A 14,770-nucleotide genomic window follows, 5' to 3' on the forward strand; every position below is an offset into this window, starting at 1 on the left:
CAGAGGCCCAGCAACTACACAGGCCCATCAGCTGTCCTTTCTTCTAGATTCAGGAAGAGCCCACATGGTTTATAAACATAGTTCCCATTAAGTCCAGCAACAAACAGGCTGGAAATCCAACTCTAATGCCCCTTACTCCATTCCTTGGATTCATATTCTAATTCCAGCCATGCCCTAATTCCACTTCTGAGAGTAGGTGGCAGATACCCCCCGGACCTCAGGTTCATCATGCTGTAGGACAGATCATGTGGGATGGAGCAGGGAGCTGTGGGAAAAGATATTCCTCCATAGTCCCGCCTGAGGCTTTGGAGTAGACCCCAGAGAGTCCCTTGGCGAAAGTTATTGGGACTAGCTGAGTGATGTGGTGAATGTCCATGAGCTTGGCAGACAGAAGCCTGGCTGAAACCCTTAGTTCCTTCCATATTAGCTATGTGACCATGGACAGGCATTCTGGGTTGTTTCTTCCTCTGGAAAATGAGGATGATAGTGACTTCTGTTAACATGCTATGAGGAACAGCAGTTTATTAATATTAAGTAAACACCTGGCACATAGCAGTTGCTTCATAAAGCTATTATTACTATGATAGTTGAAGCCAAACAGCCACCCTGAGCATTTTCATACACATTCTGCAAAGATGAGCTCTGGCAGCCTGCGACTTGCTTTCATTTGACCTCGGGCTGTGTTCAGAGTGAAAGGATGAAGTATTATTGTTAATTCACTAAAACTAGTATTTTATCTCCTAACTATTGGAATGATTGCATTGTTATTGTTTTCATTACATGTGCACACCTAACTTGCATGGATGAAATATAAACCTAGTATGAATACAGATGTCATAATCAAAGTAAAAATGGTGCTTAAAAAGAAGAAATCTAGAGAAATTTTTTTTGCTAAACTCTCTTACCAAAGAACCTTAAGCAAATTAAAACTTAGCTTTAGGCTAGGCGCAGTGGCTCAGGCCTGTAATCACAGCACTTTGGGAGGCCGAGGCGGGCGGATCAACTGAGGTCACGAGTTCTAGACCAGCCTGACCAATATGGTGAAACCCTGTCTCTACTAAAAAAAAATACAAAAATTAGGCTGGGCGCGGTGGCTCACGCCTGTAATCCCAGCACTTTGGGAGGCCGAGGCAGGCGGATCACGAGGTCAGGAGATCCAGACCATCCTGGCTAACACGGTGAAACCTCGTCTCTACTAAAAAATACAATTAGCCGGGCATGGTGGCGGGTGCCTGTAGTCCCAGCTACTCGGGAGGCTGAGCCAGGAGAATGGCGTGAACCCGGGAGGCGGAGCTTGCAGTGAGCCGAGATCACGCCACTGCACTCCAGCCTGGGCGACAGAGCGAGACTCCCTGTAAAACAAAAAACAAAAAAACATTAGCCGGGTGTGGTGACAGGCGCGGCTGTAATCCCAGCTACTCAGGAGGCTGGGGCAGGAGAATCGCTTGAACCCGGGAGGCGGAGGTTGCAGTGAGCCGAGATTGTGCCATTGCACTCCAGCCTGGGCGACAGAGCAAGACTCCATCTCAAAAAAAAAAAGCTTTAATTTTTTTAGTTTTTACAACACGGCCCTAATTTTAATCTTGAGTTTGTAATTACTTTGTGTACCATGATACAGTGGCTAATAAAAATAAGTTAAATCTGTAAACAGTCATGTAAACTTTTTCAAAGCAAATTGGCTTGGATGGCTGCACTTGAATCCATGTCGGGGGTGCTGAGACAAGACTGCCCCCTTCTGGGACTCTCCAGTACTGCAGTGACTCCTTGCTCAGGCAGGCTCTTTGCCTTCATTCACTGGAATGGGGCACTGGCAGAACCGTGCCACCCCTTTGTCTTCACGGCTGTGGGTCTCTCCATGGCGCTCAGACTGCTAGAGGACAATGGTCTTCAAGTGTCTTGGGTTTTCAGAAGCCTTTGTGGATCTCTGTTTGAGGAAAGAGGCAGCATCTACTCCTCAACATTGCCTTACATTGGTATAGTGCTAACCATTTTAAAGAACAGTTTCACCTGGGCTTGGTGGCGCACGCCTGTAATCTCAGCACTTTGGGAGGTCAAAACAGGCAGATCATGAGGTCAGGAGTTCGAGACCAGCCTGGCTACCATGGTGAAACCCCGTCTCTACTAAAAATATAAAAATTAACCTGACTTGGCGGGTGTCTGTAATCCCAGCTACTCAGGAGGCTGAGGCAGAAGAATTGCTTGAACTCGGGAGGTGGAGGTTGCAGTGAGCTGAGATCGGGCCACTGCACTCCAGCCTGGGCGGACAGAGCAAGAATCCGTCTCGGCAGGGGGAAACAGTTTTACACTAATTTCACATGTCATCATAATCCTGTGACTTAAGACGAGACACAAATGATTATCCTCCTTGTACATGGAAGAATAAAGGTTAAGAGACAGTAAGTGGCTTGCCCAAGAGTGCACAGCCAGTAAATGGGAAAGAAGTTCTAGAACCCAGGCCTTTGGATATGGGGTTTGCATTCTTTCTGCCTAACCATAATAAAAATATTACTTTTATTTTCGCAATATCCTATTTACTTTGTGGTAGGTCAGTGATTCTCAACCTTGCTGCACACTAAAATCTCCTGGGGTTCTTAACTAACTCTGCTATCTGGGCCTCTCCTCAACTAATTACATTGAATCCGTGGGTGGAGTTCCAGACATCTGTGGGTTTATTAGCTCCTCCAGATGTTTCTAATGTACAGCACCAAGTGCCATGTGTGGGGGCTTTATAAAAACCTTCTCATTTAAACCTCCTCACAAATCCCATCAGCTAGGTATACCAGCCATGTGCTGATAGGATAGGTAAATTGCCCAACTGACCTTAGCCCCTAATACCACAATTCCCAAACTGTTCACTAAGGCGTTCCAAGTCTCCACAATGGATTCACAGAGATTCCACATGATATCTGAAAAATATCAGGGAAAGTCCAGGTGTGGGGGCTCACGCCTGTAATCCCAGCACTTTGGGAGGCCAAAGCGGGTGGATCACTTGAGGTCAGGAGTTCGAGACCAGCCTGGCCAACATGGTGAAACCCTGTCTCTACTAAAAATACAGAAAAGAAATTAGCCAGGTATGGTGGCAGGTGCCTGTAATCCCAGCTACTCGGGAGGGTGAAGCAGGAGAATCGCTTGAACCTGGGAGGCGGAGGTTGCAGTGAGCCGAGATGGGGCACCAAGGGAACTATTGTGCTAGCTTATGGTAGTTCACCATTTCTACAGTAGATGGCGCTACATTCCTCCTAATGACATAATATCTTTGCAAACTGGATTTTTCAGCCTGAAAATTGGCATGGAATAGGGTGTCAATGTGGTGGTGGTCAATCTGATTCCAACATTGGGGAAGTAGTACAGTACCCAATAGGCATAGCTATCCCATTAGTAAGTAACTGGTAATTTAAGCAAGAAACAATTTTTTTTTCTAATTATGTGCATTATCTTTTTTTTTTTTTTTTTTTTTTTTGAGACGGAGTCTTGCTCTGTCGCCCAGGCTGGAGTGCAGTGGCCAGATCTCGGCTCACTGCAAGCTCCGCCTCCCGGGTTCACACCATTCTCCTGCCTCAGCCTCCCAAGTAGCTGGGACTACAGGCGCCCGCCACCTCGCCCGGCTAGTTTTTTGTATTTTTTAGTAGAGACGGGGTTTCACCGAGTTAGCCAGGATGGTCTCGATCTCCTGACTTCGTGATCCGCCCGTTTCGGCCTCCCAAAGTGCTGGGATTACAGGCTTGAGCCACCGCGCCCGGCCTTATGTGCATTATCTTTTTAAATAGCCAAGGACATAAATACTTATTCAGTTGTTTGGACATAAATACTTATTCAGTTGTTTGGACCTAACAATTTACTGGAAGGTAAATTTGTGGCATTTTTTTTTAAAGGCACTGACACACAAAGGGCACCTTCCTAATGCCAAGGCCACATGACAAAGGGGCAGAAGTAGGATTTGATCAGTCTGACCCGAGCCCGAATGTTTAACCATTTCTTTGAACTGGGCTTAATCAGTGATTTTCTTCTGTGTCCTGTCCTGGATGCCAAACCCTCAGCATTGAGTTAGGGGTCAATCAGGAAATGACAGAGCAGACATAAATTAAACACTACTGTCAGGACCACAAGTGGTCCTTTGGCAAATTACATAACATCCCCGAATCTCAGTTTCTTCATCTGTAAAACTGGGATGGCAAAATTACACTACAGGGTTGTTGTGAAGATTAAACAAGCTAAAAATCATCAAGTGTCTGATTTAGAACAGGTACTCTGTTAAGAGTTTATTCTCTCCCTTTCTCCCCTCCTCACTTCCATGACAGACCTGAAGACGTGAGGGGACACAAGTGTGCATGTAGGTGTGAAACACACACACACATGCAACCACCAGACTGCCTATATGCCGTCCTCAGCCTCAAGCACACTGTTAATACAGATAGACTTACATGCATACATACATATATACATACAATCACAACACCTTGTCTGATTAAATAAGGTGTGAGCTACTGTACCCAGCTGGCTTTCATCTTCAGATATTATTTCTTTGGGCTTGAAGGCTTTTATAAAATACACCTCTCTCTACAAGAGGTAAATCTTATGTCTCACTCACCAGATGGTTGAACTCTAGGTCAGCTACTGAGGAGGAAATAGAAGAAGCAGTGTCCCTAACACATTCATCCCATAAATATCTAGTGAGCATCCACTATGTGTTAGGCACAGGGGCATGGGCATGAACGAGACCCAGTCACTGCCCTCAAGGCTTTTAATCTAATGAAGGACCAACGCTAGGAAACAGGTGATTACAAATCCCATGTAATATATGCTAATCCAGGAAGGAATTATGGGAGCACAGAGGAGGGACACTGAACTAAGACTCAGAGCATTGGCAAAGTGTCAAGTGCCATGTGTCTAGACCAAAACTTAAAGGATGAGGAGGAGTTAGGACCACGAAGGAGGTGCAACCATTCCAAGTAGAGAAAACAGAACAGCACAGGAAAAAAAGTCCAGGGATGAAGCAGCATGGTGTGTGGGACTTGGGTACACCTCGACACAAGTAGGGGGCATGGTTAGGACCACTTTTTTTTTGAGACAGAGTCTTGCTCTGTCACAGGCTGGAGTACAGTGGCGTGATCTCGGCTCACTGCAACCTCTGCCTCTTGGGTTCGAACGATTGTCCTGCCTCAGCCTCCCAAGTAGCTGGGATTACTGGCATCCGCCACCACACCCAACTAATTTTTGTATTTTTAGGAGAGATGGGGTTTCACCATGTTGGCCAGGCTGGTCTCGAACTCCTGACCTCAAGTGATCCACCTGTCTCAGCCTCAGAAAGTGGTTGGGATTATAGGCGTGAGCCACAGCACCTGGCCAGGATCACTTTTTTTAAGTCCAAAATTTAGCCAAAAGTTTTCACTTAAAAACTATTTACTGAGCTTTGGAGCCCTTTGGAGCCCACAGATTGTGCAAGACAGGAGGTTGGGGTGGATGGGGCTAGAAATCCATTCTCAACATGCTTGTCATCTAATGTCCACGTGGTGGCATGACATCCAGGTATGATGGCCCAGACCAGGACTGATGCCCACCCCGTCCCCACCTTGAGTGACCTAATATAAAACACCAACCTCAACACCATCTTTACAAGTTATTATAAGCAAAATTCATCAGAATAGAAACTCCACTTGTCCCAAAGAGACACTGCTTCCAATAAGCCTTTCAGCTCACCATTCAGTCCTTGACCTGCTTGTGACCAGAGCAAGACTTATTCCTTTCCCAGCTTTTGGGAAGACTCAGTCACTTGGCCTGCCCTGCTTAGCCCAGGTTGCTGATCTCATGGGTGAGGGTGGAGACCTACCTGGAGAGGCACCTTTCACCTATTTCCCTGTTGCACCTATAGGTCCCTACAGGGTACAGGAAGGCACCTGCATATGGCAGTCAGACTGCACAAAGACTCCTCTCAGGCCCCGGGGGAACTGAACTGGGCTCTACCATCCTAAGGGGGTTTACAATTCTGTCCAGTGTTGGGGGTACTTGGCGCTCCTCCTCAGGGAGCCCTGGGTCCCACCAGCAGCAGCCACAGGTCGTGATGTGGCCACCTTCAGGAAGGGGGAGTGGTTGCCTCCCTGAGTTCTGGGACCACCCCTTTTGGAGGCCCCTCCACTCGGAGAACAATCTACAAGACCCCAGAGGCACCCACAGACCCTCCAGCTAGGACCTGAGGGTAGCTTCTGAGATGACTGGGAGACTGTTCTTGGCTATGGGACGGGGCATACTTGGTAGCCCCAAATCACAATCCCTGGCAAAGGAGCCCACCCGCCCCAGCTCCCGCCCCCACCCCACAAGCAGGGATTCTAGTTCCTGTGTCCACCCAGCCTCTCCCTGCCTCGATGTCTCAGTTGCAGGGTAAAGGTGAGGACAAGACCCCTCCTTCCCGTTATGGGCGGCCCAGGGTGGTTTCCAGCTGAGTCAGCCCCACGGGGAGAGCACTGCTCTGGCCAGTGGTAGAACTGGCCCGCTCACTTCCTCCCCGAGTTGGGAGGTCTGGCTACCCTGGAGGCTGCCCTAAACTGCTGCTCAACCCTTGCAGGTCAAGGTGCCTGCTAAGATCTTCCCCTCCTCCTGGGACAAACAGTATTATCCCAGCATTTGCATTACTTCCCTGGCTCTAGACTTTACTAGTAAAGCAATTACTTACTGCTAAGAGGAAGGACTTTTCCCCATGAGGGCTCTCTTCCACTCTCAAGAGGCAGGGGGCAAGGGTATATACACACACAGGAGGCGTAACAATGAGAGGGAGTGTGAGAAATAGTTAAAAGCACAGATTCTAGCATCCTAACTTGGACTTGTCCTGATTCTACCATTTTGGGGGGCTCTGTTATTCTAGGTGAGTTCTTTTTCTCAGAGGCCAGTTTCCTCATTTGTAAAATGGCTAATAACTATGATGGAACTTTTTTTAGGATTACTGCAAAAATTAAATGAGACAAAACATGGAACGCTCTTAGATGGTGCCTGGCACAGAATAGGAGCTCAGTACATGGCTTTAAAATGTGCCTTATAGGACAACACTTAATCCCAACGGGTGGGGATTTCACACAAAGTATGTTTGGGCGGGCAGGTTTTGTATTGCTGCCCGCACTATATTGAATAGACTAGAGCGTGCTTCCTGCCACCATTTCTGTTTCTTTTCTGGATAAAACAGTCCTAATTAGATACAAGCTGGGAACTAGGATGCAAATAGCATTTCCTAAAACTCCTAACCATGCCTTAATCAATCCCCGTCTCTGTCCACACACAAGAGGTTGCATCTTGGTCCCCTGGAGCCACAGGCCAGTAGCCAACCTGGATGTCTCTTTGTTCCCTTTATATAATAAAAATCAGAGTCTACTGATCTTTTCTAATTATAGATTCTTTCCTTCCTCTTTGTCCTTGTTGCCCTTGCCCAAACTAGAGTCAAATTCTGGAGGCACCAAAAATCTCAGTGGAGGCAGAAAAGATGAATAAGAGCTCAACAGACAAAGAAGGGGTCATTTCAAGTTCTGAGAACAGTACAAGCAAGGCTCAGAGGCTTCCCATGACATGGTGCTCCGTGGAACAAAATGTAGCTTTGTATATAGGAACAGAGGCCGAAGCAGAACCATATGGCATGATAACGGGGCACACAAACACGCAGCTACACTGCCTGGGTTTGAATTCCAGCTCCATCACTTAGTAGCAAGTTACTTAATTTCTATGTGTCTGGATCCCTCATCTGCAAAATAGGATCATAATAGTGCCCACCTCTAAGGGTTGTTGGGTGGATTAAATGCTCTGACAGACGGAGAGAACTTAGTATAGTGCTGGGGCATAGTAAGTACCCCATAGATATTACTGTTCCCAATTCGTATGTAAGTGTTGGAGCAGCCCACCCTTCACCATTCAACTCCAAGTCCGCTTTGCACAGGAAGCTTTCTTCAATTAATCTGAAATGGCTGTCATACATCACCCCAACATACTCATGCACTCTCATTTGTATCAATATTTTGTTTTGGCTTTTGGTTTGTGTGTGTGTGTGTGTGTGTGTGTGTGTGTGTCAGGGTCTCACTCCTGTCACCCAGGCTGGAGGACAGTGGCACAATCATGGCTCACTGTAGCCTGGACTTCCTGGGCTCAGGTTATTTTCCCACCTCAGCCTCCTGAGTAGCTGGGACTATAGGTACACACCACCATGCCTGGCTAATTTTTGTATTTTTTTTTAATAGAGACAGGGTTTTGCCTTTGCCATGTTGCCCAGGCTGGTCTCAAACTCCTAGGCTCAAGCAATCTGCCCACCTCAGCCTCCCAAAGGCATAATATTAATGTTTTTACAAACTTATTCTCTAACTGTGGGTTGGGGATTGTCACATTAACAGAGAGGGAAGCTTACTGCAGAAAATTAGGGAGTTGTCTTGTGACACAATGACTCAGTTATGCATTCAACATTCGGTCAGCAACTATTTATTTATTTTTTTTTTAAACTAGAACATTTATCACATGACTAATCATTGAAATTCTTAAGATGAACTGGATGCTGCAACAGCTGCCCTCTTGGGTTTAGGTGTTGTTCCTTTTCAGAATCTGGCCTCAATCTGCGGCAAACAATTTTTAGGTGTCTCATTCAACCAGTCCTGGTGGTATTTCACTGTTTAGCCTTGGCACCCAGTTATACTTCCTCTTGTGTTTGGCAGGGTAGCCACATTTGCCACAGGTCGTCTTCTGGAGGTGGTAGGCCTTAGAGCCATAGTGGTGGCACAACTTGTGTATCTTATTGTGATGCTTCCCAAACGATGACGTTCCCTTCATCATCTCGCTTCTGCAGCTGAGACCAAACAGACCAGAAGATAAGGCACTTCCACTATATCTGGTCAGCAAATATTTACTGAACACTTACTATGTGTCAGAAACCATATTCCTCATGGCTTCCCCTAAAGCTCCATGTAGGAAAATTAAGCATGAGGGTTATTGATTGAAGGGTCTCAGAAAAACAAACCTTTGTCACTAACATCCCTCCTCCTGGCCATTTGCAAGATTTGGTACTGATTACCCATCTTCAAACCCCTTGTTAGTCATTCTCACACCGCTATAAAGAGCTGTAAAGAATGGCTGGAGACTGGGTAATTTATAAAGAGGTTTAATTGACTCACAGTTCTTCATGGCTGCGGATGCCTCAGGAAACTTACAATCATGGTGGAAGGGGAAGCAAACACATCCTTCTTCACATGGTGGCAGCAAGAAGTGCAGAGCAAAGGGCGGGAGAAGCCCGTAAGAAAACCATCAGATCTCATGAGAACTCACTCACTATCTCGAGAACAGCAGCATGGGCGTAACTGCCCCATGATTCAGTTACCTCCCACCAGGTCCATCCCAGGACACATGGGGATTATGGGAACTACAATTCAAGATAAGACTTGGGTGGCGACACAGCCAACCTATATAATCCCTCTTAAAAATCATGCATTCTATCTAGGCTGCTGTAGCGGTTCACACCTGTAATCCCAGTGCTTTGGGAGGCTGAAGTGGGAGGAACACTTGAGGCTAGGAGTTTGAGACCAGCTTGTGCAACCAAGCGAGACCCTGTCTCTACAAACAAAAAATTTAATTAGCTGGGCACAGTGGTACGTACCTGTAGTTCCAGCTACTGGGAGTGGGGCAGGGCACTGACTCAGGAGGATCACTTGAGCCCAGGAGGTTGAGGGTGCAGCAAGTTATGATTGCACCACTGCACTCCAGCCTGGGCAAAAGAGAGATACCTACCCTGTCTCTAAAAGTAAGTAAGTACATAAAATAAATAAATAAATAAATAAATAAATAAGTACAGCTGGGTGTGGTGACGCACACCTGTAATCCCAACACTTTGGGAGGCCAAGGCTGGAGAATCACTTGAGCTCAGAAGTTCAAGACCTGACCGGGCAACACTGAGACCCTGTCTCAATAAATAAAAATTTTAAAACATAAAAAAAAACACAACTAATGCATTCTGATTGGGTCAAGGTTCTAATTTACCCAGAAAGGTCATACATCAATTATCTAATAGCATAGGAATTCCATTATCTGATTAACTCATCTTCTGTCTACAGCCATACCACCCTGAACGCCTGATCTTGTCTGGTTAACTTATCTTCTGAAGCACATGGATCCATAACGGGCTCCAGGGGGGCTGAGAACACTAGAAATTATCTGCTTGTGTATCTGTACTATTTCCCCCTGGATTCAATTTCAGGCAGTATAGGAACTAGATAATCAGACAGTATTCCCAATACCAAACACCTAAAGCATGACAAACATTCCTTTAAATGCATAGCAGAGCTTGAGGGCGGAGGAGGAAGGGAAAGCTACAGGGACAACAAACAAACAAACAAAGCAAAGAAATGAGAACCCTGAAGCTGTGGCTGCGGGTTGGGGGAGGGGGGCGGCTGTTGAGTAACGTTGATAACCAAAGCCTGGCATAAAGCTGGGGCCCTCAAGCGCTTTGCTCTCAAGGAGGAGTGGACCAGGAGAAATCTGGCCATCAGCAAAAGGAGGAGGAGAAAGGGAAAATGTATCTGCTTCAGTCATAATTCTGGACCTGAAAAAACATTTCCACTGAGAATTTGCAATCCTGGGCTTCAGGTGTATTTGCAAACAGAATGCATACTGTGCCTGGTCTGGGCAAACACAAGATCAAACATGAACAAACATTAGCGGTAGATTGTTAGTTCCTTGAAGAAGCTTTGCACAAAGCTTCTCTAGAGGAGCTACAGTTAACCCAGGCTACGTATGATTCCCACACAAAAAGTTTGGACAAGTAAAGCTCAAACGCAAAAAATAAATCACGCAGCAACAAGCCTACATGAGCAAATGCCAGCATACCCAAGCAACAGCTGCATAATATCCTTTCTATTTTTCTATAACAGAATTATTAGGTATAAAGTAAAAAATAAGAATTTAAAAAATATTTACAGAAAAATAAAAATAAACTGAAAACATGACAAAGGGGCCATATACTATCAAAACAGATGAGAGACATTTGAAAAAATAAATCAATAGAATATCTAAAACTGAAAGCCATGATAATCAAAATTAAAAACTCAATGAGCAAGTTAAACAGCAGATTAGATAGGATGGAAGACAGAATTAGTGAACTAAAAAAAATACAAAAATGAAAACAAGCCAAACTGCCTCCCCCACAAGATCTAAAAAGTTACACAGAATGAAGCAGAGAGGGACAACAACTTGGAAAATATGAAGGAAATATTAAGAGACATGAAGACCAGACTGAGTAAGATGAACATGCATCCAATTGAAGTACTGAAAGGAGAAAATAGAATAGGGAGAGGCAATATTCTAAGAGATAGTGGCTGAGAATTGTCCAGAAGCAATGAATGACATGAAACCCTCAACTTCTATCATCAAGGAAGCTAGATGACAAAGGAATAATATTTTTCAATGTATAAGAGTAAATAACAGGTCGGGCATGGGAGCTCACACCTGTAATCCCAGCACTTTGGGAGGCTGAAGCAGGCAGCTTGTTTGAGCCCAGGAGTTTGAGAACAGCCTGGGCAACATGATGAAACCCCTTCTCTACCAAAAAAAAAAAAAATTAGCCAGGCATGGTGGAGCATGCCTATAGTCCCAGCTACCTGGGAGGCTGAGGTGGGAGGATTGCTTGAACCTGGGAGGCAGAGGTTGCAGTGAGCTGAGATCACACAACTACAATTCAGCCTGGGCAACAGGGCGAAAACCCTGTTTCAAAAAAAAAAAAAAGTAAATAACTAGCAAACTAGAATTTTATACTTAGTCACGATAACATTTAAAAGCAAGGGGACCTATCGAATGGGAGAAGTATTTGCAAATCATGTATCTGATAAGGGAGTTGTATCCAGAATATATAAAGAACTTCTACAACTGAAAAATAAAAAGACATATAACCTGATTTGAAAATAAGCACAGAATTTTTTTTTTTTTTTGAGATGGAGTTTTGCTCTTGTTGCCCAGGCTGGAGTACAATGGCACAATCTCGGCTCACTGCAACCTCCACCTCCCAGGTTCAAGCAGTTCTCCTGCCTCAGCCTCCCTTGCAGCTGGGATTACAGGTGCCCACCACCATGCCCAGCTAATTTTTTGTATATTTAGTAGAGACGGGGTTTCACTATGTTGGCCAGGGTGGTCTTGAACTCCTGACCTCTGGCGATCCACTCACTTCGGCCTCCCAAAGTGCTGGGATTACAGGCGTGAGCCATTGTGCCCAGCCACTTTTTTTTTTTTTTTCATCACCCAGGCTGGAGTGCAGTGGGGTGATCTCGGCTCACTGCAGCTTCTGCCTCCCAGGTTCAAGCAATTCTCCTGTCTCAGTCTCTCAAGTAGGTGGGATTACAGGTGCCCGCGACCATGCCCAGCTACAACTGGGTGAAGGATTTGAATAGACATTTCTCCAAAGGGGCTTACAAATAGCCAATATACTGATAAAAAGATGTTCAACATCATTAGTCATTAGGGAAATACAAATGAAATCCACAATGAGATACTACTTAACAACCACCAGGCTGGCTAAAATTTAAAAAAGTAAAGACAATAACAAGTGTTGACAGGACGTGGGGAAATTGGAACCTTTCTATATTGCTGGTAGAATTACAGAATGATGCAGCCACTCTGGAAAACAGTTTGGCAATTCCTCAAAATATTAAACACAGAGATACCATATAACCCAGCAGTTCTACTCCTAGTTATAGACCCAAGAGAACTGAAAACATGTATCTACACAAAAACATGTACACAAATATTCATATCAGCTTTATTCATAATAGGGTGAAAACTAACCCAAATGTCCATCAATTGATGAATGGATAATAAAATATGGTATATCCATACAACAGAATATTACTTGGACACGAATGAAATTCTGATACAAGCTACAACATAGATGAAACTTGAAAACATTGTGCAAGTTGGAAGAAACTGAGGCAGGAGAATAGCAGAGTAAGCTGGGGGTGAAGCGGATCCTTGGACGTAAGCTAGCTTAATCAGTAGCAAAAGCAAAACATGCAAAATAGCAGAAGTAGAATACACAAAATAAGGGAATAAGCAGTATGTACATAAGGGAGTAAGCAATGAGTTGAAACATGCAAGATAAGAAAAATAAGGACTTGCAGTAGCAATTTGGTCACAAAAAAATAAAAGTAAAGATAAGCAATTTGGTCAAGAGATAAAGTAAGGTTGAGCAAGTGGAAGAAAAAAAAAACATATAAAAGGCCATGAAATGTAACAAACTGGGACTCGCTGGTCAGCCTGCTCTCTCCTCTCTGGGAGTGTTACTAAGCATAACAAATTTTTGCTGCTTTGCTATGCTATCTGTGTCACGTCCAGTTCTTTGTTTGGGACACCAAGAGCCAGGAACTACATGGTACCATCCATTAACAAAACCAGACACAAAAGGTCATATATTAAATTATTCATTTATATGAAATGTCCAGAATAGTATTCCTTTGTATGGAATCTAAAAAGTATAGGCCCATTGCATGGCTCACGCCTGTAGTCCCAACACTTTGGGAGGCCAAGGTAGAAGGACCACTTGAGCTCAGGGGTTTGAGACCAGCCTGGACAACATAGAGAGACCCAGTCTCTACAAAAATAAAAAATAAAAAAATTAGCTGGGCGTGGTAGCGCATGCTTGTAGTCCCAACTACTCAAGAGGCTGAGGTGGGAGGATCCCTTGAGTTGTGGAGTTCAAGGCTGCAGTGAGCTATGATGGCACCACTGCACTCCGGCCTAGGTGACAGGGCAAGACCCCATCTCAAAAAAGAGTTGTTGGTGTGAGAAGAGTAGAAATTTGTGCCTTAGGGGAACCCAGGAGTGTGGCCTGTACCCAAAATTACTCCCTGGGTAAAACTGATGAGAGAGCTGCTCTTCTGAAGCCTTGTTTCTTCTGGTCCCTTGCACCTCTGCTCCCAGCTCACCCTGGTCTGCTCCCAGATATCCTGTACCCCTAGAAGTCCAGAGGATACCCATTCTTATCACCCTTGTGGTAGCTAGTGTCCTATAGCACTATCTGCCTGTCTTCTTCCCATCCCTTCCCCATGATCCAACACAGCCTTCTGGTGTCCTAAAAGGAGTTAGTCTGACATATCCCCAGCAAATGTGTAGATGGTGTCAAGAAATCTTTTCCCCTCCCTATTTTACAAACTACTCCGCTCCATCTGTATTAGTTTCCTAGGGCAGTGGTAATCAAGTATCACAAATTAGGTGATTTATAACAATATAAATTTATTCTCTCACTGTTCTGGAGGCTGGAAGTTTGAAATCAGGGCATTGGCAGGGCCATGCTGCCAACTAGGGGAGGATCCTTCCTTGTTTTTTCCAGCTTCTGGTGTCCCCACACACTCCTTGGCTCATAGCACCCTAACTCTAATTCTCTGCCTCTGGCATCACATGGCCATCTTCCCTCTGTCTGTTCAAATTTTCCTCTTCTTATAAGGACACCAGTCACATTGGATTAGGGCCCACCCTAATCCAGTGCCCCCCACTCCATATCCTCATTTGCAAATAAAGAGAATACTATTAGGACTATGTGTGCATGGAACAAAAGAAAATGGGCGCTTTCACACAGTGTGCCTAGGAAGGCTATTTCACAGTATGGAACAAGAGCCTTAAAAGTGTGCTGGCGGCCGGGCGCGGTGGCTCAAGCCTGTAATCCCAGCACTTTGGGAGGCCGAGACGGGCGGATCACGAGGTCAGGAGATCGAGACCATCCTGGCTAACACGATGAAACCCCGTCTCTACTAAAAATACAAAAAACTAGCCGGGCGAA

The 14,770-nt window shown here is 45.2% G+C and overlaps 1 pseudogene; it reads right to left on the reverse strand.

Annotated features, from left to right (window-relative positions):
- Positions 1 to 8,501: 8,501 nt before the first annotated feature.
- On the reverse strand, positions 8,502 to 8,793 carry LOC112620486 (annotated as a pseudogene).
- Between the last annotated feature and the right edge of the window lie 5,977 nt (positions 8,794 to 14,770).

The sequence above is a fragment of the Theropithecus gelada genome, chromosome 3 (genome assembly GCF_003255815.1).
Source record: "Theropithecus gelada isolate Dixy chromosome 3, Tgel_1.0, whole genome shotgun sequence".
Classification (NCBI taxonomy): domain Eukaryota; kingdom Metazoa; phylum Chordata; class Mammalia; order Primates; family Cercopithecidae; genus Theropithecus; species Theropithecus gelada.